This window comes from Triturus cristatus, chromosome 6 (genome assembly GCF_964204655.1).
Source record: "Triturus cristatus chromosome 6, aTriCri1.1, whole genome shotgun sequence".
Taxonomy (NCBI): Eukaryota; Metazoa; Chordata; class Amphibia; order Caudata; family Salamandridae; genus Triturus; species Triturus cristatus.
In genome coordinates this window covers 1,912,670,447-1,912,695,207 of record NC_140589.1, presented here as the reverse complement: position 1 = coordinate 1,912,695,207, position 24,761 = coordinate 1,912,670,447, and positions in this window count along the sequence as shown.

Genomic DNA, 24,761 nt, shown 5'->3' with positions numbered 1-24,761 from the left:
CAGTCAGACTGTTGCTGGGCAGTGAGGCTGCCTGCCAAGGCTACACCATCTACTGACCCATCATCAGGGTTGTGAGAGAGCAGGTCTGGGAGAGGATCACTCTCCTCCTCCTGTCCCTCATCAGTTGCCATGAGCAAGCCCATGTCAGCCCTGTCCACATATGGTTTCAGTCTGTTTACGTGAAGTACCCTGTGGGGACTTCTGGGAGTGCCAAGGTCCACCAAGTAGGTGACCTCTCCTTTCTGTTCCAATATAGTATGGGATCCACTCCATTTGTCTTGGAGGGCTGCTGGGGCCATTGGCTCCAACACCCATACCTTCTGTCCTGGCTGGTACACCACCAGTACAGCCTTTTGGTCATGTAATTCCTGATTTGCCTCAAGGTTTTTGTTGCCTTCCTCATGTACTCGGCCATCCTGGAGCAGAGACCAAGTACATAGTCCACAATATCCTGTTTAGGGGGTTTGAGAGGTAACTCCCATCCCTCCTTCACTAGACAGAGTGGCCCTCTGACAGGGTGGCCAAACAAAAGTTCCAAAGGACTGTAACCAAACCCCTTCTGTGGCACCTCCCTGTATGCAAAGAGAAGGCAGGGCAGAAGAACATCCCATTTTCGCCTGAGCTTTTCTGGGAGTCCTTTGATCATACCCTTGAGGGTCTTGTTAAATCTTTCAACAATCCCATTGCATTGAGGATAATAAGGGGTGGTGAACCTGTAGTTAACACCACACTCCTTCCACATTGCCTTGAGGTAACTACTCATAAAGTTTGTATCTCTGTCAGACAATACCTCCTTAGGTAACCCTACCCTGGAAAAGATTCCCAGGAGGGCTCTTGCCACCACAGGTGCTGTGATGGTTCTAAGGGGAATAGCTTCTGGGTGCCTGGTGGCATGATCCTCTACCACCAGAATAAACCTGTGCCCAGATGCTGTTTGTGGGTCAAGGGGACCAACAATGTCAATCCCTACCCGTTCAAAGGCAACCCCCACCACAGGTAATGGTATCAGGGGGGCCTTTGTGGACTTACCTGGCTTGCCACTGGCCTGGCAGGTAACACAAGAGCTACAAAAAATCTTGCAGTCCTCACTCATTTGAGGCCAATGAAAGTGAGGGACAATTCTGTCCCAAGTCTTATTTTGGCCCAGGTGTCCTGCTAAGGGAATATCATGGGCTAGTGTGAGCAGGAATCCTCTAAACGTCTGAGGTATGACCAACCTCCTGGCTGCACCAGGCTTGGGGTCTCGACCCTCAGAGTAAAGGAGCCCATCATCCCAATATACCTTATGGGTTCCACCAGCATTCCCAGCAGCCTCAGCAGCAGCCTGCAATCTGAGGGGTTCAAGAGTGGGGCAGCTTTGCTGCTCCAGGCTCAAGTCTGCCCTAGAAGGTCCCCCTGTCCCCAAGAACTCAACCTGATCAGGGTCAAGTTCCTCTGAGACAGTTCCTTCTTCAGGGGTCAGATCCTCTTCTGCTACAAGAGTCTCTTCAGACTGATCCTGGGAGGAAGACTTCCTTACCCCTGCTACTCCTCCTCTTGGGAGGTCCTTGGTCCATTTTTCCAGGATCCAGGGCCTGTTCAGTTTCTGTCAGCTTAGCTTTTGACCTTGTCAGGGCAAACACTTCTACAGGGATACCCAGCATTGCTGCATGGGTAGTTGGCTCTGCCTCAGCCCATGCTGAGGCCTCCAAATCATTTCCTAGCAAACATTCTACTGGTAGGTCTGCACTTACCACAACCTTCTTTAGGCCAGTTACCCCTCCCCAAGAGAAGTTAACAACTGCCAGAGCATGGTTAGTACTGACATTGCTCGCATTGGTCACTTGGTAAGTTTCCCCAAGTATGATTTGGCTAGGGTCCACAAGGTCCTTAGTCACCATGGTGACACTAGCCCCTGTGTCGCTGTATGCTAGAGACTCCCTTCCATTTATCCTAGGCTGTTGTTTGTATTTGCCCAGACCACTGGGACTCACAAATAGGGACAGGTCCCCGTCACAAACCAGCACAGCCTGAGTAGGTGTTCTGACTAGGCCAGAGTCCTCTCCAGATCCCAGGGCCAACCCTACTATACCCTTATTCTGTGTACCACCACCTATAGCTGGACTAGGGGGAACAGATGCCTTAGGGGCAGGTGGAGTGGTAGTTATGGAGTCTTTGGCCTTGTTACAGTCTGAAGTCCAATGGGTTTTCTGTTTACAGTTTTTACACCATGGCTTCCTTGGCTGTTTAGCTTTGTTAGATTGGTAATTTGCAGATGCTGCTTTTTGGGGGCCTGTTGAAGACTGCTGGTCTTTTCCCTTTTCCCCACCCTTCTCAGAGTTTTGGCATCTTCCTTTTTAGTTGCACCTTCCAAGGGCTGGACCTTTTGCTTGATCCTGGTTCTGACCCATTTGTCTGCCTTCTTTCCCAATTCTTGGGGAGAGGTCAGATCTGAGTCCGCCAGGTGCTGATGCAATAGCTGATTCTGACAGTTATTAAGGATCTGCTCCCTCATGATGAGATTGTATAATCCTTGATAATAATTTACTTTACTGCCTTTTAACCAGCCCTCCAGAGCCTTGGTAGCACAATCTACAAAGTCTACCCAATCTTGATTCTGTGCTTTTTGGGTATCTCTGAACTTTAACCTGTATTGATCAGTGGTTAGACCAAACCCATCTATTAAAGCACTCCTCAAGATATAATAATCATCAGCATCCTCTTCTCTAACAGAGAGGAGCTTGTCTCTTCCTTTGTCAGCAAAGGAGAGCCATAAGATTGCTGCCCACTGCTCTACTGGGACCCTCTGAACCTTACATGACCTTTCAAGTGCAGTGATCCACTTATGGATGTCATCCCCTGTCTGATAGGGGGGCACAATCTTATGCAGGTTCCTATGGTCAGGAGTTTTCTCTCTAACTCTAGGGGTATTATTACTGCCACCAGGGGTCTCTAGACCCCACTTCTTGGAAGCTTTCTGAAGCTCCAGGGACTCCCTGTCTAATGCTAGCTGTTCTCTCCTGAGCTGAAGCTTGGCTTGCTCAAACCGGATCAGTCTGCATTTCCTCTCTTCAGAAGACTCTCTTCTCTGAGAAGAGGCAGAGGTACTGTTGGATCTCCCAGAATGGACAGACCCCCTTGAGGGTGATCTGTTCCTCCTCTCTAGATCCACCACTCTCCCATTAGGGGTTCCCCCTCACAAATATCTCAGCACCCTGCCTTGTAGGATTAGCAAGACCTGCCTTAGGGGTGACCTATGAGGATATATGTGTTGTATTTAAGTTGGATACAGGATACCTATATCCCTGTAAGGGGTGCAAGCACCACCTTACCCAGACTACAGTAGTGGTCTGGTGGTGTCAGTTTGTATGGCTGTCCCAGGGGTGGCACAATAAGTGCTGCAGCCCCTGGTAGGCCTCTGAGGGACCCATGCCCTGGGTACCTAGGGTACCATCTACAAGGGCTCACAGGGTGTCTCAGTATCCAATTGGAATGTACCTAGAGTACTCACATCAGTTTAGAGAGGAAGCAGATAGGCTGGGGTCCTGGATAGTAGGGCCACAGCCTGGCTAGAGTACAAAAACAGTCAAAACATCAGCAAAAAGTTGGGGGCAACTATGCAGTCGATGCCACTCTCCTACACTGATAGGTAATAAGGTATCCACCACTATTGTCCAGCGCTTTTTCTCCTGTGTTCGGATTCACGTGTGACGGATGTATGCTGGTGTTACGGGCCCCACCAGTGTATGAGTTACAAGTTAGTGATTTTTCGTGACGAGTCTGTGACACAGGGAGAATATGTAAATTTGCGGTCTCACGCTGGAGCAATATTCTTGGTAGCAGATTGATGGTTATATTGTTTTGGTTTGGTGATTGGTAATGGTTATTATTTTGACTTGTTTAGTGTATATAAAACCCCCATGTTCGAAGGTTCCTGTCTAACACTTATGTGAAGTCTGTGTTGCGTTCTATGTCTGTCAATTGTTTAAAAGACTTCCGGGAAGAAGGAAGTTGGATGCCCTGTATGCAGGCAGGGTTAAACGTGTGGCAAGAGAAGTTGCACAGCGTATGTTCAATTGCCCTGTATACAAGCAGGGGATGATGTGTGGCAAGTGAAGTCGCACAGCCCATTGTTTGGTTTCAAGTTGGTAACATCGTCGTGTGTTATCTTTAGGGAAGTTTCTGTGTGTAAGTGGTGTATGGATAGCAAAGGCCACCTGTGAAAATTTCAGCCTTAAGAACAGGAGCCGATTGTGAGCTCTGATTACTCTTATCCATGGAAAGGTAACGGGTCTCCCCTAAGCTTGTAAGAAGGGTAAAGTAGAGGGAAGTGCTACTTTATCGGTGAAACTGAATAATTCTGTGGTAGGGTAGAGGTAAGCGATGCCTACTGGAAATACAGAATTCTTGTGCGAATGGACTACATTTTTCGTGTGAATGTGTGTAAGTGAAATAGCACTCGGTTTTCTCGTAAAACTCTGGCCTTAATTCTCAGGAGCATTGTAGTCTCCACATGTGTTTTATCCCCAGAGAAACGATTAGCCTTTGCTTGTTAGAAGGGTAAAGTAGAGGGGAGTGCTACTTTATCGGTGAAACTGAACAATTCTGAGGTAGGGCAGAGGTAAGCGCTGCCTACTGGAAATACAGAATTCTTGTGTAAATGGTCAAAACTATCTCTTTGGTTTAACGAAACAGGCAATGGTGATGTTTTATGTTCTTACTAAAAGATTTTGATTAAAAGGAACGTAAGAAAAGTTTGCCGATAATATTTTGTAAAGGAGGGGTCAGCAGAAGCAGGAGTAACGAGAAAAGCTGACGTCAGAAAGACCACGCTGGGATTGGCCAGATGTAGGGAGACGTAGCTTTCACTGATTGGTGCATTAGTGTGAGTCGCGCTAGGAGTGGAGAATCACTGGTGTGACGTAAACGCACAGGATTGGTGCGTTAGTGTGAGGCGCGCTAGGAGTGGAGAATCACTGGTGTGATGTAAACGCACAGGATTGGTGCGTTAGTGTGAGTCGCGCTAGGAGTGGAGAATCACTGGTGTGACGTAAACGCACAGGATTTGTGCGTTAGTGTGAGTCGCACTAGGATTGGAGAAAAATTAAATTGGTTAAGAAATCTGAAAAACTAAAGATCATGTATTATGATCCACCTGAGAAGGAGAAAAAATCCTGGTTTGGGAAAATTAAAAGACTCTTTAAGAAAGATAAGCCGATTGTGACTAGGGAAGGACAGATATTGCCTCCACCAAAATCGCCTGCGTCTTTTATGGTTGCAAAATATGGGTATTATACGTGTATCTGGCTGGAAAATTGGGTGAAGTATACCAAGGAAGACGGAGTACTAGCATTCCCAGAAAGTGGTTCATTTAGCATGGCTGTATTACGGAATCTCAGAGAAAGGATGATGAGGTTAGAACCGAGACCTAGACCTCCCCAATTTGAGGCTCTAACAGAATGGGAAGAGATGTATGAAAGAGAAAAGCATCGGAGTGGACGAAGGTATTCATACATGTTTGGCAGATATGGTGGTCACGAAAGTCATGATGATAAGATGAGGTGATGGCGGAATGCAAATCTGACGGATGGTATGTTTCCTTTGAGAAATGTTGAAGAGGCAAGTGGTAGGAAGTGTACTGAGAAAAAGAATAATACGAAATCGGAAGGGTGTAGCTATGGAGTGAGTGAATCAGAAGACGAAATGCTGGAGGATATGTTTTATAAAAATCCACCCCCATATCAACCAAGTTCTACCATTTTGACCCCAAGTGCGCCAACCAAAGAAACAACGATAAATCAGAATGTTGAGCAAATGTTACCTAATTTGGGAAAAAACAATCCATTTAAGGGTTCTGAATTGCCCCAACCTGTTAGAATTGGAAGTGAAAATTCTGTTGAATTAGCTAAAACCACTTTAGAAATGACTGTGAAAATAAGAGAGTTAACAAAAAATATGGAAGCAGTGACTGTACCCGTAACTATAGGTCCAGTAATGACTGTTAATGATAAACAAAAAGAAGGTGAGCATTGTCTAAGAGTTCCGTATGTTGGTAACAGACAAGAAGAGGAAGAAAGAAACGACACAGGAGTAGATGAGTGGAAAATTATGGTAGGAACATCAGGCTATAGTACTCCTAAAGATTTAACAATAAATCAAAGTTAGGCAAATAAAACCCTTATGACAACAGAATCAGCAACTGAATCCCCAGAGAGAATGACAGAAAAGACAGTCCCTGTCGGGTCCTCTTCTGAAGAATTAAGTGAATGGTCGAGGAGTCTACAGAAAAAGGATACAGAACCACAACCTATAGCTATCGCAAAATTAAAAATAACTTTAGAAGAACTAATAGTGGGAACTATTCCTACTGAAAAATTAAAAACCTACCAGGATGAAGAAAGAATGTTCCTTTGTAAAAGCATTACTTGGAGAGCTAGATCATTACATGAAAAACTTGAGGAGACAGCGAGTGAAATGGGAATCGATTTTGAGAAAATAAGGTCATTACAAAAACCATATAGAGTAGATTTTTCTGAGAAAGACATTGAAAATCTAAATACGGCAGGGAGATTGACTCAAATTAAAGAATTGATTGCGCTGTTAAGGAAATGGGGAGATGTAGATCAGTGGAGAAGTAAATGGTTTCGGAAAAGAGGAGAAACTACAGATAAGACTTCTTCACCATTCCCTGTGAGAGAAAAAGAACCAGTGGTAACTGAATACCCTATGAGGGAAATCCCAGAAGGAGGTTATGTACACGTACCTTAGACTAGACAGGATATATTGTCGTTTACCAATGACTTTCCCAGGTTAAGGAAAAACGTGTGGAGTGATATCGACAGGTGGAAAGGTTTGTCAAACTTTCAGGTATTATGGATAGATCCGAATGGTCTATTCGACATCATTGTACCTGCAGATTTATGGGCAGAATGTAAAATTACAATAGATTGGCCAACACAGGAATATCCTAGGGATCCTAAGCCTAGAACCCCAGATCCAGAAGTAATGAAGAAACATGATCAGGTAATTACTTTTTTGAAAAATAAAGTGCCACCGAAAGAAACAGACTTGGTAAAAATCGATAGAACTCACCAAGAAGCTAAGGAGTCTGTACATGCTTACTATGAAAGGTTACTATTAGCTTTTAAGCAATATAGTGGAGAAGAAAAGCTAAGTGAGAAGGATTTGAGTCATTTTGTGTACCGATTCGTTTATGGTTTGAAGCCTGAAGTTAGTGAAATGATTAACCAACATACAGTAGATTGGCAAAATAAAAAGATTGATGAGGTATTACGACATGCAAAATATTTTAGCGATGAACTTGAAGCTAAACAATGAAAATTGAAAGAAAAAGCAATGTGGGCACAGGTTAAGGTAGCTGAACGACAGGAAGCCCAGTTGTGTGAACAAGCCAACAATATGGGTCAAACTAAACAGAGGCCTAATATTGGGAAAGGAAAAGGACAAATTAGCATAGATGAAGCTAAAAAGAAGTGGCCATGTCATCATTGCTGAAAGTTAGGGCATTGGAAGTCCGAGTGTAAATTGCCTCCAAGAGCTAATGGTGATAATCCATCATTCAATCAATCAATCAATCAATCAATAAAGCATTTGTATAGCGCGCTACTCACCCGGAGGGTCTCAAGGCGCTTGGGGAAGGGGGGTCCGCTACTGCTCGAACATCCAGGTCTTGAGTTGCTTCCTGAAGGAGAGGTGGTCTTGGGTCAGGCGGAGGTGGATGGGGAGGGAGTTCCACGTCTTGGCAGCCAGGTAGGAGAAGGATCATCCTCCTGTTGTGGCTCTTCGGATGCGGGGGACGGCGGCGAGGGCGTGGCTGGTTGATCGAAGCTGGCGGGTGGGCGTGTAGAAGGTCAAGCGGTCGTTGAGGTATCTTGGGCCTTGGTTGTGGAGAGCTTTGTGAGCGTGGGTGAGGAGTCGGAACGTGATTCTCTTGCTGACGGGGAGCCAGTGCAGGTTTCTCAGGTGTACGGAGATGTGGCTGTGTCGGGGAATGTCCAGGATGAGGCGTGCTGAGGCGTTCTGGATGCGCTGGAGTCGTTTCTGGAGTTTGGCTGTGGTTCCGGCATAGAGGGAGTTGCCATAGTCCAGTCGGCTGGTGACGAGGGCCTGGGTGACCGTCTTCCTGGTTTCGGTGGGGATCCACTGGAAGATCTTACGTAGCATGCGTAGGTTGTTGAAGCATGATGCGGAGACGGCGTTGACTTGTCTGGTCATGGAGAGGGAGGAGTCCAGGACGAAGCCCGGGTTGCGTGCGTGGTCTGTTGGTTTGGGTGCGCTGCCAAGGGCAGGGGGCCACCAGGAGTCGTCCCAGGCGGAGGGTGATGATCCCAGGATGAGGACTTCCGTCTTATCTGAGTTCAGTTTCAGGCGGCTGTTCGTCATCCACTCGGCTACGTCTTTCATCCCTTCATGTAGGTTGGTTCTGGCGGTGGCGGGGTCGTTGGTGAGGGAGAGGATCAGCTGGGTGTCGTCGGCGTAGGAGATGATGTTGAGGTTGTGTTGGCGTGCGATGGCTGCGAGGGGGCTCATGTAGACGTTGAAGAGGGTGGGGCTGAGTGATGATCCGTGTGGTACGCCGCAGATGACTTCGGTGGCCTCAGATCTGAACGGGGGTAGGCGGACTCTCTGTGTTCTTCCAGCGAGGAAGGAGATGATCCATTCCAGTGCCTTCTCCTGGATACCGATATTGTTGAGGCGCTGCACTAGGGTGCGGTGGCAGACCGTGTTGAATGCCGCGGAGAGGTCCAGGAGGATGAGGGCCGTTGTTTCCCCATTGTCGAGCAAAGCTCGGATGTCGTCGGTGGCTGCGATGAGTGCGGTCTCGGTGCTGTGGTTGGCCCGGAGGCCGGACTGCGAGTGGTCGAGGGATCCGTTCGTCTCGAGGAAGGCGGTCAGTTGTCTGTTGACAGTTTTCTCGATGACTTTGGCCGGAAAAGGAAGGAGCGAGATGGGGCGGTAGTTTTTGAGGTCGGTGGGGTCCGCTGATGGTTTCTTCAGTAGGGCGCTGAGTTCAGCGTGCTTCCAGCTCTCTGGGAAGGTGGCGGTGTCGAAGGAGGCGTTGATGATGTCCCGCAGGTGGGGTGCGATGACGGAGTCGGCTTTGTTGAAGACGTGGTGAGGGCAGGGGTCGGTTGGAGATCCTGAGTGGATGGAGTTCATCGTGCGGATGGTGTCTTCGGTGTTGACTGGGGTCCAGGTGCGGAGGGTGGTGGTGGGGGGCGTTGTTCCGGTCGTAGGGTGCGTTGGCTGTGTGCTGAAACTGTTGTGTATGTCTGCGATCTTGCTGTGGAAGAACGAGGCAAGCGAGTTGCAGAGGTCTTGCGAAGGCGTGATGTCGTTGTTTCCGGCGCTGGGGTTCGAGAGCTCTTTGACGATGTTGAAGAGTTCCTTGCTGTTGCGGGTGTTGTTGTCCAGTCGTTCCTTGAATGCGGATTTCTTGGTGGCGTGGATCAGCTGGTGATGTCTTCGAGTGGCGAGCTTGAGGGTGTTCATGTTGTCTGTAGTTGGGTCTCTGCGCCAGGCTTTCTCGAGGGCCCGGCAGTTCTTCTTGGAGCTCTTGAGTTCGTCGGTAAACCAAGATGCTTTCTTGGTGCCGGGTCTGGCGGGGGGGGGGGTCTTCAGTGGAGCGAGGTCGTCTGCACAGTTGCTGATCCATTTCGTGAGGTTGTTGGCGGCTTGGTTGGGGTTCGCTGATCTGGTGGGGGGGTTCTGGCTCAGGGATGTGGTGAGCTGGTCGGCAGTGATCTTGTTCCAGCTTCTGCGGGGGACCAGTTGCGGGTGGTGGTGAGTCGTGGTCCTTCTGAAGCTGAAGTGGACGCAGCTGTGGTCTGTCCAGTGGAGTCCGGTGGCGTGGCTGAAGGTGATGTCCTTGCTGGAGGAGAAGACGGGGTCGAACGTGTGGCTGGCGTAGTGGGTGGGGGTGGTCACCAGTTGCTTGAGTCTGAGGTTGGTGAGGTTGTCCAGCAGGGTGGTGGTGTTGCGGTCGTTGTTGTTCTCCAGGTGGAACTTGAGGTCCCCGAGGAGGATGTAGTCAGCGGAGGGGAGGGCATGCGGGCTGATGAAGTCGGCGATGTCTTCGCTGAATTGTGTGCGAGGTCCCGGGGGTCTGTAGATGAGGGTGCCTCTGAGGGTGGTCTTGGGGTCGGTGTGGATCTGGAAGTGCAGGTGTTCGGCGGCTGTGAGGGTGTCTTCGGAGTTGGTCGTGATGCGGATGGTGTTCTTGAGGACGACGGCGATGCCTCCTCCATTCTGGTTGGCGCGGTCCCTCCGGGTGATCTTGTATCCATCCGGGATGGCGATGGCGATGTCGGGTGCTGAGGAGGCATTCATCCAGGTTTCCGTGAGGAAGGCGACGTCTGGGCATGTGGCGTCGAGCAGGTTCCAGAGTTCCACTGCGTGCCTGTGGACGGAGCGGGTGTTGAGCAGGATGCACTTCAGGTGCTTCAGGTGGTTGCTGTTGGTGCTTGGCTTGGCGGGTGCGCTACGGGTCCGGATGCAGGAGAACTTGCAGGATTGGCAGGTGAAGGGTCCGTGGGTGCGTCTTGGGGTGGCTCTGCAGCAGCCGGGGCTCCGGCAGGTGTTGAGTGCGATGAGAGTGGCGGCGTTGTAGGTCTTGCGGTTGGGCTGGCATCTGCGAGGGCCAGGGGGTCCGGCGCGGGCCAGGCGCGGACGGGCGCAGACGGGCTTGCCTTAGGCGCGCCTTCGACGCCATCATTGCATCCACAGGTGCAGAATGAGGTGAGTTGCCAACTGCCGCGACAGCAGCAAGTTGTTTCCCAACTAGGTCAGGTGCCAAAGCCACCTTTTCCACAGAATGTAAATCCTCAAAGATACAGTAATGAAACAGGATTCTACAACGAAGAACAGGTAACAAAGCAACCACGCGCTACTGCTTTTTCGCAGTATTGGCTACTGCGTGATGAGAGTGAGTCAGAAGAGAATTACTGATGGTGCCTAGGAGAAGGAGAAGAGTACGTGCTTGGCGCAACTCTAGAAGTAGACCAGACAGGACCCTTTGTAGATGAAAAGGTAAATGAAGAGAACATCACTTTCCTAGTAGACACTGGTGCTACTCGCTCAACTGTTAGATCAGCTGACGTTAAAAATCTTCCTCTCTCTGGTGATGCAATCCAAGTAGTCGGAGTGTCAAACAGACAAATAAAAGCATATCTTACAGATCCTGTTGAAGTTAAAATAGGGAAATTTACTGACATGCACTGATTTGTTGTGTGTGATACTAGCCCTGTAAATCTATTAGGTAGGGATTTGTTCTGTAAAATGAATTGCACCATTTTCTGTACCCCAGAGGGTATAGCTTTTGAGACCCCTGATGAAGATGTATTATATAGAATGACTATGGCAAACAAAGAATTGGAAACTACGGAGGCATTCATGGTATTTGATCCGGAGGGATTGCCTCAGGAATTGAAGAAATCTGTAAAATCTGAAGTGTGGGATTTCCCAGGAGAAGATATTGGATTAATGCGAGGAATAGACCCTGTGAAAATAGTTGTAAAAGAGGGGATAAATTATCCAAATGTCCCTCAGTACAAATTGACACCAGAAATAATTGAAGGAGTGACACCTATAATTGACAAAATGATTGAACAAGGGATTTTGAGAGAAATAATGAGTAGTCCATGTAACTCTCCGATCATGGGTTTAAAGAAACCAAATGGTACCTTTAGGATAGTTCAGGATTTGAGAAAAGTGAATAAAATTGTTGTTCCATGTTGTCCAATTGTACCGAATCCTTCGGTAATTCTATATCAGATTCCTCATGATGCTGAATGGTACACAGTCATTGATTTATGGCATGCTTTATTCTCTATCCCATTGCACCATGATAGCCAGCAAATGTTTGCGTTTCGTTTTGGCGAGCGTATTTTGGCATGGTGCCGTGTTTTACAGGGGTATACAGAAAGTCCATCTATCTTTAACCAAATTCTAAAGAAATCGCAGGAAGAGTTCAAACTGCCTGAAAGTTCAGTACTGGTGCAATATATCGATGACCTATTGGTGACATCGAAGACGCGAGAAGCATGTGTCGTGGACACAGTGGCACTGTTGAATCATTTGGCAGAAGGTGGACTCAAGGTTTCCCCTTCGAAATTACAGTTTAGTCAGAAAGAAGTGCAATGCTTAGGTCAGAAGATCGAAAAGGCTTTGAGAAAAGTGACAGCAGACAGAATCAAAATAATCAAGGGAATGAGAGCACCAATGACACAAAGAGAAGTTAGAATGTTCCTTGGAATGGTGGGATATTGTCGACAGTGGATTAGTAATTTCTCGTTGATTGCAAAACCATTGGTACGATTGACAAAGAGTGACATGAAAGATCCCCTTGAGCTGAATGATCAAGAAATGAAATCTTTTAGACAACTGAGAGACAGTTTGTGTGAAGCACCTGCTATAGGAATGCCTGACTACGAAAAATAATTTGAACTGTATTGTAGTGAAAGGAATGGATGTGCTCTTTCCATGTTGGTACAAAAACATGGAAGAATGAGACGACCGCTTGCTTATTTCTCAACAAACCTAGATCCCGTGGCTGTAGCTTTGCCTGGTTGCTTGAAAGCTGTGGCAGCCACATGTAAGAATTTGGAACAAAGTGAAGGAATTGTGATGGGGTATCCTGTGAGAGTGTTTGTGCCTCATGATGTTGCTATTCTTCTAACGAGATCGAAAACACAATACATGACGCATAGTCGCCTGACAAAATATGAGAAGATCATTCTAGGAGCCACAAATGTAAGTCTTGTAAGGTGTTTGAATGTGAACCCATCAACATTAGTGAAGGATGATGTTGATCATGATTGTTTGGAAGTACTTGAATTTTGTACGAAACCACGTCCGGACATAAAAGATGTGCCACTGAAAGAGAGTGACTATGTGATGTTTGTGGATGGATCACGCCTGCGGACTGAAGAAGGGAGTTTGAGTGCTGCGTATGCTGTATGTACGGTGTCGGCAGTTTTTGAAGCATCCTATTTGAAAGGAGTATGATCTGCTCAAGTGGCTGAGTTATTCGCACTGATGAGAGCATGCAAATTGGGAAAGAATCTGCAAATTACTTTGGTGACTGATACTCAGTATGGGTTTGGCGTGATGTATGATTTTGGTCAGATCTGGTCCCAGAGAGGTTTCTTGACATCGTATGGAACTCCCAATAGAAATGCTGAAATTGTTGGGAAATTGCTTGAGGCAATACAGCTGCCTAAGCAAATTGCTGTGATAAAATGTGCGGCCCATGTAAAAAGTATGGACTAAGTGTCAGCGGGCAATGAATATGCCAATAACATTGTTCAGTATTGTGTGCAGAATCAGAATTCACTAAATCGTAGTAGGGAACAAAAATGGAGTCATGTCCCTTGCTTTTTTCTAACACTGTGAGTACATGGGAGGAAGTGAAGCAGTTACAAGAAGAGGCAGGAGAAGAGGAAAAGAGACAGTGGATAAAGTCAGGATGTACCCAACGAGAGGTAGACAGAGTGTGGGTTTATCGCTATGGAAGACCAGTAATGCCTGATAGCATGATCTCTACCATGGCACGGATGTATCATGGGCAAGCTCATGTGGGACGGGATGCTATAATCGGACTTTTCATACAAACTTGGTATAATGCTAAATTCAGATCTATAGCTGAAAGCCTTTGTCAGAGATGTCTAATATGCTAACAGTACAATCCGGGAAGGAAAACAGTGGTGAGTTTGGGAACAATAGGATGAGAAGGTGGTCCTTTTACCAGAATGCAACTTGATTTTATTGAAATGCCTCCATGCAATAGGCTAAGATATGTACTAGTGATTGTATGTCTATTTTCACGCTGGGTAGAGGCTTATCCGCCCAGAAGAAATGATGGAGTTACTGTAGCAAAACTTTTATTGAGAGAGTTTATACCTAGATTTGGATTCCCAGTAACGATTGAGTCAGACAGAGGAAATCATTTCCAAAATGAGATTATAAAATTGATTTGTAATGTACTGAATGTACAACAGAAACTGCATTGTGCTTACCGACCAGAGGCTTCTGGAGTGGTAGAACAGAGGAACGGCACTATAAAGAACCCACTGGGAAAAATGTGTTTGGCCACAGGTCTTAAATGGCCAGATGTCTTGCCTCTTATAGAATAACCAGACAAAATTCTTCTAATGCTGAACAAGTGAACAAAGCATCAAGTCAAGAGAAATCTAAAGACACTAAACAAAAGCAATTGCCAGAAACAAAAAGGACAAGGAAACCGAACCAGAAGTACAAGTCACCTGAAATGACGTATGTGGCACTTCCTTATATACCATAGGAAGCTGATAGCCAGGAGAATCCAGAAGTGACTGTGCAAGGATTGGTTGAATTAGAAACAGATTCGGAAATCCTGAGAGTTATCTTGTCTGACATCAGAGAAGAGACGGATGATCAGGAGATTCTAAACAAAGGTTGTGAAATCATGGACATTGATGATCAAGATATGAAATGAACAGAAAAAGAAAAATTATGAATTCCAAGTTTGGATGTGATGCATGAGCTATAAGAAACTGGAAAAATACAGTGCAAACAAAGCTTTCAAGGTTTAAAGGCAGAGAAAAGTGTTGACGAAAAGAGGCTCAGCCAAAAGACACTGATCATTACCGAAATGGCAAACAGAGAAGATAGAAAACCCAATTGTGGGTTTCTTAAGAAATGGTGCAGAATGTGTTTGTGTTGTACAGGATTACTAATGCTCGCATGGATTATATTAGCAATAACACTTTCATTTAGGATAACATTAGAAGAAATAGATAAAAACATAGAGAATAACACCACTAGAGGAAAGACAGATGAAAGACATATTAAAAAATCAATGGATAGAACAGAATTGCATAAATATAAGTCTATAAATGATTTTTGAAATAATGTTTTTTCAAAATTATTGTATGAATATGTAAACACTATGGAGGTTAGGGATTGTTATGTCTGCATGCAGCTACCTGCATCAGTATCAGAAGGCGTCACCTATCATCATCTTCCATTGACTTATGGAATAACATGTGTTTTAGCTAGTTTATTGTATAAATTAGAAAAAATAGAATATTATTTCACTGATGTAGATACTATTTTCTCTCAAGTACCTGTAGTTCCTGAATTAAACAAGGTCATTCCTGGAAACAGTTTAGGTGAATTTTTCTTAGAACAAAAGAAATTAACATTAGAAGAAGTGTTTAAGAATAATCTTACTTGTAGGAAAGAAGAAAAGACTTTCCTGAACATGGTAGAAGAAAGGAGGGTTAAGATGCAAAAGAAAGTATCTGGGGAACAGATGGAAACAACCTTTTGGGATGTTGGAAAGAAAAATCGTTTAAAAGGAGAAACAAACCCTGCAATGGCTTTAGATTTGCCCAAGAAAGGAAAATTGTGCATCCGTAGGGAGAACACTGTTTATGACAATTATTTTGTAGGTGCAAGTGAATGCCATGACTTATATAGAATCATGGGAGGATGGGGATTTAAAGGAGGAAAAGATCCAGTATTTCCTGGAATATATTACATCTGTGGAAACAGAGCCTCTTATAGGTTGCCGGACCACTGGTATGGAACTTCCTACCTAGGTCTGGTCTTTCCAAAAATGTTCCATGTTGAAAAAGGAGAGGGTAGTTTGCACGAAATAGGTAGACCATTACCATGTAGAAGAAGAGAAAGATGGTCAGAAATTGTAGGGGATATCTTTGGAGCATTGATACCAGCAGTTGGAATATTTCTGAATGCACATAAAATTAGGAAGTTATCCACAGTGGTGGATAAATTATAATCCAGTACAACTGGAGGATTCTTAATGGTAAATACTGAGATGGTTGCCATGAGAGCTATGGTGATGCAAAATCGACTTGCCCTTGATATCATATTGGCAAAAGAGGGAGGAGTCTGTGGGATGTTGAAGGTTCAACATTGTTGCACCTATATTCCAGATGAAAGTCAAAATGTAAAGAAATATATCAAAAATATAACTAATTTGCATGAAGAAATTGTTCCCCTGGAGGTTGAAAGTATTTGGGAAAAACTTGGTAAAGGATTTTCTACTGTTAAGAATATATTAACATAATTAGGAAGTTCCTTTGAAGGTAGAATACTGATACCTGTGACATGTATAATAGTAATAATATTAATATTAAGATTAGGGTGTATGTGTATTAAAATTACAAAACAAAATAAAGAGGGAAGTTAAGAAGAGAGAGGAGAAAGAGATAAGGAAAAGTGAAATAGAAGAAATAGAATTAGAAGAATGGAAGGAAAATATGTATGAGAAGGCAAAGAATGGTGAAAACGAAAATACGAGATGGTAAAACTAACAAATGCAAGGGAAATGAATAACCATTTCTGTAGTAAAAATGTTAAATTTAGTAATTTGTGGTGATGTTTAAAAAAATCACCAAAGGGGGGATTGACGGAGCAAGTAAAACAAAAATTTTGTATACCTCCTCTATTTACATGAGACTAATTACGTAATCATTCCAATGATAAAACATGTACTAACTGGATTTGCTGTGGAACCAACTAATCAACAAATGCACCTTGAGAAACACATGATATACGTGGGACTAAATGCAAATTGCATGGCAAAATTATTATTAATATTAACAATTGTACGCAAACTAACTCTAGAATATGATAAAATAGAGAATTTCATGATATATTTTGCTTTTGTGGTGTATTTGCCCAAAAAGATGGAATATAGGTAAGTAATAGAGCTTTAAATTTTGCGAATGTCTAGGAAACTACGAATATATATTGGAATTAGAGTGGGTTTATTTTTATTTTCTAATTGGTTTTATGTCTGTTTTTGCTTAAGTTGGCATTCAGGCCTACTAGGCCGCTTATCAAGATGGAGTTTCATGAAAGCCGCTGACATGTGAGTGCGATGACTACTGCGCAGAATCGGATGGCTACTGAAAGCTCCCACTGACCTTTTCCTCCTGAAGCGCACAATGTCCCTGGTCAAGGATAGGAGCCTGGAGGACTGCCAAAGAGCACAAACTAATGTCTAATACAAAGAAGTAGTGTAATGAAGAGATTATTTGGCAACCAGGCCACGGATGTACAAGAAATGTGTATTTTTTACCGTGCTGACACCATGAGAACGGACTATCTATGAGAAAATTAAAGGAAATTACCAATTACATTAACTGGACCAATGAAAACGTTCCTTACGCAAGAAATTGTTTCTTTCAAGATGAAGTAATGGGGAAAAAGGGTATAAAACACCCCAGAGGAGGGGGTTCTTGCTCTTATTCTTCATCTTTCCGGTGAATCGCTGTTTGTTGGTGTTATCGATGCGGGAACTTATATCGAGATGATGTGGACTCTGACGAACTGACGAAAGAAAGATTTTGGGTTTGCCTTGGGGTTTTATTTGCCTGAGACAGACTCATGCTGCAGATCTGAGCAGAGACTCTATGAGATTGTGTAGTTATGAAATGATAACGTTTACTTAGGGTATAAGATTCATTGATTTCAGGAGTTTGACAAAATTTGAAATAAAATTATTGCACTACTTGATACTAATGTAGATTAAATTAATTAATGCAAGATAAACAACATTTGAATTAACTAAGAAATGAGTTTGTGATTCTTTATTCTAAATAGAATTATTAAAAGAAGTTTTGTAGGCTTTAAATGTGTTTTAGCTGGTTCTAAATCACCATCAACCAATCCAACTATTTGGTCCATTGACCGAGTGGTGGAGTGTCTTGATGTTAAGGTCAGGAGCTTATAGATGAAAATGTATATATTATTAAAAAAATTATCCTGATAGGTAATAAGGTATCCACCACTATTGTCCAGCGCTTTTTCTCCTGTGTGCGGATTCGGATGTGACGGATTGTAGGAGAGTAGGATCTGCACTTATGTTGCCCCCACTTTTTTTCTGATGTATACACTGGTTTCTAGCTATAGTCTGGCTGGGTCCCTGCTAATCAGGGCCCCAGTCTCACTGATCTCTCTAAACAACTTGGTGTGCATACTAGATGCACTAGTGATTGGATACTGTGGTACCTTATGAGCCCCTAGTATATGGTACCTATGGTACCTAGGGCATTGGTAATTCACAGGCCTACCAGGGGCTGCAGCATGCATTATGCCACCCCTGGGAAGTATTCACAATCTGACACCACATGCCTGCTACTGCAGCCTGTGTGAGGTAGTGTTAGCACTCCTCACTGAGGTATAGGTTCCTATATCTCACCATACACACTCATATAAACCAATCAGCCACCCCTATAGCAGGCCCTATCAATCCTGAGGGCAGGGTGCTTGGTTTACTATGTGAGGACCCCTCTGCAGCTGGCAGAGTCTATTCTCTGCTGCTGTTTGTGGATGCGGTTAAACCATATACTCTTAAGTGCATTATAACCTCGCGGTAAATGCTGACTTTGCAATGACTGCATCAAAACATGTTTGGTGTCAAATAACTTGGAATCATACCCCCACACCAGTAACTGGTGTGGGAGTATGATCCCACCCTTCTAGAGGGGACGACATGCACCCACTGTACTAAACGGTAGAAATCTCCAAGAGCCCTGGCATCACAAAATGGATGCCACCAGCACAGACACTGGGCTGCCCTCCTGCTGCTGACCGAAACCCGCAGTGGAGGAAGCCCAACAAAAGGTATCCTGTCACAGGGAGGTGTTACTACCTCCCAGACAGGATTTAGTGTATTGGAGCTGGGTGGGTGCACGCTTAGAGTGCTTTGAAGTCCTGCACTGGGGGAGCAGTAGGCTCCTCTGTGCATATGCCAGCTCAAACCGGTTCAGGGGCTACCTGCCCCTGCTCTGGCGTGAAACTGGACAAAGGGAAGTGGGTGTAACCACCCACTACCCTGATCCTCCTAGAGGAGTGGTCATAGAGCTAGTCCCTCCCATAGTTTCACTATAAGAAAGCAAGTATTGCCAATGCAATTCAGATACACCTGGATGACGCTCTACAAAGAAGAATCCTGGCCCTTCGACGTTCCACTACCTTTGGAAGACTGAAGAATCTCCCTTGGAGTCAAGGAGGGGCTCCCCTGCTTCGCAGGCACCAGAAACTTGAAACAACAGTTGCAAACTTTCTGCTCCCGCCGGAGTTCGAAGTCCCTGCTACCCCAGAAGTGGATCTCCTGACTTCTCGACGGCCCCTGTGAGTCCCCAGCGAAGCTGTGGCGAGTGGACCCCACGAGTGATGAGGAACAGCAATACCCGGGGACCGTGCACTATTATCGAGTGCAAACCCTAAACAACGTTCTACAGAGTTGTGCATTCGACCATCTGTGGCCCAAGCCCCCAACAGGTCTTGCACCAAAAATCAGCTGCCTACCCCATCCCGAGTGACTGTGGGCTCCTGTGAAGCATTTCCTAAGGCAGTGTCTTTGCGATCACTTGCCCGTTGGCTAGTGGGTCCCCTGAAGACTTCTTCAATAACTCAAAGGGCTCTCCTGGCTGCTCCGGGCCTGCCCTCACTCACCCTCGCTGGGTGAGTCCATCAGACCTTGCTGGTCTGCACCATCAACTATCTTCAGTCCACACAAGACTTGCAGTTGCCAAGGTTTGTTGGCTCCAATCCGGTTGCCGACACCGTTATCAGCTGCAGACGTTGTGCTACACTCCGAATCCAGCTGCTGGTCATCTTCGATCCCTTCTGGACCTCGTGAGTGAAGAGTCAAAACACCCTTGATGACCTGAATCGACGCAACATCTCTGGTCATCCATCTTGCTGGCCACCGGTCACTGGCAAGTGACTCTGAACACTGTCCCCTCAATTTTTAGGTCCTCTCCATCTTCAATCCATCATCGGATTCCACGGACAGCTCTTCAGTCGTCGCAAGCAGCAAGTCTTCAGTGATCTCCATTGAAAACAGCATCTCGACCCGACACCAAAAGACACCTATGCACCCGGCTTCCCTGGGTGAGGTAACTCGTGCACTCCGGTGCCCAAGTGTGTGTTGGCCCTCGAAATACTTACCTTGTAAGTGGCTTGCTTGTTGACTTCCTCGAAGTGCCCTAAAACTTTAAAATACAAACCGCGACTTGCTCCATTGTAACTAATAGGAAACCCGCGGCTGTGTTTAGACACTGCACGCGTCTCCCGTGGGCTTGTTACTTACCTGCTAATACTGCAGTAGTGAAGCCCCAGCGATTCCCAAGGCCCTAGGCTTTGTCATTTTGCAAGTTGAATTTGTTAAACCATTTTCTTAGTATATGGTCTGGTACGCCCCTAGGGCTCCAGCCATATTTGTGCTGAATTTATTGAGAACTGTTGACATTTGAATGTGTACCTGGTTTCTAATCTCATAAAGAGATTAGTAGAGTGTGTCTAGAAATAAATACATATATATTTGATATATATACCTGTGTGGTGTCCTTTCATTTGGTAATTCAAGAGATTATAAATTAAAACAAGCTGCTTTACATTCCTCAGAGACTTAGCCTAAAGGCTGCTCTCCACAGCTACCACTAGGATAGCTTTCTTTAAAAGGTTGTCTTAAACCTATCTACCATAAGAGTCGAATTGGACTGGTGCATGGTGGCCACTATAACTAGTGACCAGCATATGCCAGGCCAACTTCTCACACGGATGTGTGCTGGTGTTATGGGCCCCACCAGTGAATGAGTGTATGAGTTAGTGATTTGTGGTGACGAGTCTGTGACACAGGGAGAATATTGATGTGCCTGTGATTTCTTCATGACCTTTGGGCGCAGGCTTTTAGCAAGCCACTAATCTCTAAGATTCTGGATTTATTCTTTATATTCTGTAGTTTAAAGTTTCGCTTTTTCAATTGCAAATTTAGGACTAAGAGCCTCAGAATGCAAAAAAAAAAAAAAAGGCAAGTTTAGCACCTGCAATTAAGATAACTTTATAAGTAATGAACATGTCTCTCAGTTTAGAAGTCCAATAAGCGGCGGCACTTGGTGAATTAAACCCCTAACTAGAAATGAGGCTGTCTTGCTGAATCCCACAATTAAGGGCTAGATGTACGTACGTAGCCCTTTTTAGGTGGCAAAAGGTGTGATTGAAGAATGAGGCCTTTAACGACCCCCAAAAAGGCTTTTTTGGATGTGGAAACAACAAATTGTGACTCAGTAAATGTTACCAAATCGCAATTGGGATTCCGACAAAATACCGATTTGGTATTTGGAAGGGGTGTGAATTGGAGTGGTATGTATTGATGTTTTACAACCGAATTCCGGTTGCAAAAAATTAACTTTTCACAACCTTGTCAGAGGAGGTGGTAAGCCATTCGTACACAGGAAGGAGTCACCAATGAACCCCATAACCTTTGTAAATGTTGATGATGTAGCGCCTAAAGAGTTGAAAATTGTAGGGGTGCACCATATTCACTGTTAGTTGGCACCCGCATATAGCCAAATGTATACTCAGGTATTTTGTGTGAAATGTATTAGGAGATGTATAAGCTATTGTTTTAATATAGAAGTGTTAGCAATTTGCAATTGTTTTATGAATGTATTTACTAGAAATGCACAATGGTTAGTTTTCCATGTAATGTAATGTTAGGTTACACGTGTAACTTGGTGAAACGCTCATGTAGGTCGCTTAAGAGACGCACATGAAAGAGAAAGTATTAATGTCAATAGTGTGATTTAGTATTGTATGTGTAACCGGGTAGAGGCCAGAATTCACATATATCGTTAAGGAGAAAGGCCTGTTATTTTCTTATGTTAGCTGAGGGCAGTAGGCCGAAAAGGATTTATTCTAGTAGAGGTTTTAGGCTGCAGTAAATTGCAAAGTTAAAAGATGTGAAGTATTTCTACATTCCATGATCTCACCCCAGGTGCAAGGACAGTTGCTTCGTTAGTAGAGAAGTCCTTTGTTCATGAATTGAGTTATGTAGTTAAAGTCAGACATGGGAGTGCATTGGAATGTGCCAATCGTAACTCCTAGTGCGGACGGTGTCTGGGACTCAAGGCCAAGCTGATGGACGATGGAACTGGACAGCGCTCGATGGAAAAGTACTGAAGGGCGTGTTCTAGGATTTTGGGGTTCTGTATTAGGGAAAGCGCCCCGAGGGTTGAGCAGAGGAGAGTTAGGCGAGGAACTAGAAGGAGTGTTTTAGATCGAGCTCTCTAAGTGAAGACTTCTTAGGAAGTTTCACTCTGACACCTTTTTGGCGATTCTTAGGGTCTCAAGGGAATGTTAAGTAGGGATGACATCTAGCATAGAGCAGGGACAGAGATGGTATGATCCATGATTCCAAATATCGACATTGGCTTGGTAGTTTTCTACCTCATGCTTTTAGAAATAGTGCTTTTAGTAATTTTCAGTCGAATGCGGATTTTGCGTAGAGTAGCATTTGTGTTAGTTCCTATGTACTTGTTGTGCCTTGTATTGAGGTGCCTGTATCTGCAGATTTTTATGTTGATAATAAAAGCCCGAGAGCAAAGAGATTAAGTCTCGAGTACTTGATTATGTCAAGCTGCGGACAGTATTTTCTGATAATTGTGTTTCCTCCCTCCACGCTATTGGGCAAGTAAAAAGGTCCATCCGACCAGAGTGGGTTCTTGGAGATAATTGGTAAACAAGAAACTGGACCCCAGCATTGACAAAAACATTTTTTAGGAGTAGGCAGTTGTCTAATGGACTACTGTCTCAGCTTAAAAACACAGAAACTACACGTTTCATTTTTTTTTAATCGCATCCCATTTTCCTTTCAAGAAAACAGGTTGCATTTAAACAAAATGTTTTTATTTCACAGCAATCACAGACATGGTCTGCTCACCTCAGCAGGCTGCCATACCTGTGATGGCTGCGTTCCCTAGTGGATCGCAATTTGAAGCATACCTCATTAATATTCATGAGATAGGTCAAACTGCGACCCACAAGGAATCGATAATTTGTGAGCTGACCTATTAGTTTGTAGGTCTGTTCGCAAATTCCTGTCCTGGGCGCAAACATTCTGTTTGCAAAGTGAGACCAATGCAACGTCATCTAGCCCTAAATTCACAATGTATCCAATACAAGGTGTGAGCAGCCAGTTCAGTCTTTGTTTGTTCTTTGCAGCCTGGGCCTGCAGATGTGACTAGCCCTCAGACCCCCACAGATCTAGGAATTCATCACATCACACTTTTTATAAATGTGTTTAACTTTTGATTTCTAAGCGCCCAGATATGAACTTGGCAGAGAACTGCAGTCTGAGCCTGGAAGAGGCCTGCAGTATAATACACAGAGATGCAGTCTGATTTGGGCCCAGGCCTGCAGTCTCAGCTCAGCACAGGACTGATGTGAGATCTGGGCATAGGGATACAGTCCCAGAAGGACAGAGGCATGCATTTGGAGATGGGCACCTTTAATCGGAGCCCGGCACTTGCCTGAAGATGGAGCGTGGCACAAAGCTGGTGTTACATCTGAACAATGTTGTAGTTTTAGCTGGTCTTAGCACTGCTGCAAGTCGGATATAGCACTATAGTCTCTGTTGGGCACAGACCTGTAGTTGGAGTTGGGCACAGACATGCAATCTCGGCTAGGCACAGACGAGAATTCTTAGTCTGGCACAGGTCTACAGTTTCAGTTATGCACAGATCTGCTGTCTTAGCTGGGCATGCGATTACAGTCTACGCTGGGCTAGGTTGGAGCAGGAGCTGGTCTGGCTACTGTTGTAAGAAAGATACATTTTTCTCATTAAATGACTTGTCCCCTCTGGTGCATAAAGCCACAAATTAGTTGTATTACAGATCCCTGCAAAACGTTATGTGTCAAGAGCACATCTGGGGTCGCCACACATTTTTGTGGGCTTTGTCACAATTACCCATTTCACTGTTGGTAGTACATTAAACATTACTCACAGTCATGCTGGGACACTGTCTCTTAAGTGAGAAACTAATGTCCATTAGGGGCAAAAACCAGTATCTATAACTAACAACATTGTGCTTACAGTCCATTGGAGATACAAAACAAAATAAAGCAATTAGGTTTTACTTTTTGACATGCATCTCCTACATGTTTTCTTATTTTGAAAGTGTCATTTTTTTCTGGGGCATTGAACCCTCATGCATTAAAAGAGGTTACACTCAGGTCGCTTGATCCATTGGTCCTCCACTAATTTCAGCTTTTCCTCCCATCTAAGTTGCACCACTTATCTGTTCCATCTAAAATTGCGTACATCTGGAAATATTCCTTACCTATGAACGTCTAACAGTAATTGCTCCCTAATTGTATAGTTGGCTCGGTAAGTTTTGTACCAGTAGCATAATTAACTTTTTCAATGTACCCCTACTAGGTAAAACCCAATATGTGTATAGCACTGATGCATGAACTCCAGTCAAAAACCTTGCAGGATGATCACATGACCATTTAAATATCAGCAATCACCCACCACCCTGCCTCACCCTCCCCCAACCACCCCTTAACTCCTAGTTGTTGCGGACCCATCACCCATAGATCAAATACTCAGTCACTGTCAGTTTTAGGCGAGTCCCCTGTCATCTCCTCACAAGAGGATGCCCTACTGTCAAAAGCTTGCTGTACGACAGCCTTCAACTCTCTGAGTATGGTCTCCACTGAAGGCTTAACTGTCTTCTTTCTTGTCAGTGTTCAGAAGCTGTCTGTCCCAGTCAGCAGATCTTCGGTGCTGCCTCTCTCAGGATTCTAAAGATTTCAAAAGACAGGCACAAGCAAAATCCATGGGCCCTCCCTTATAAGACCTGAGCTGCCTGCCAGTGTTCATCTCTGCTACTCCCACTAAGGCCCATCAGCGCCTCTCGGAAGTTTGAGTCAAGATAGGTATGTAAAGGGACAGAGTA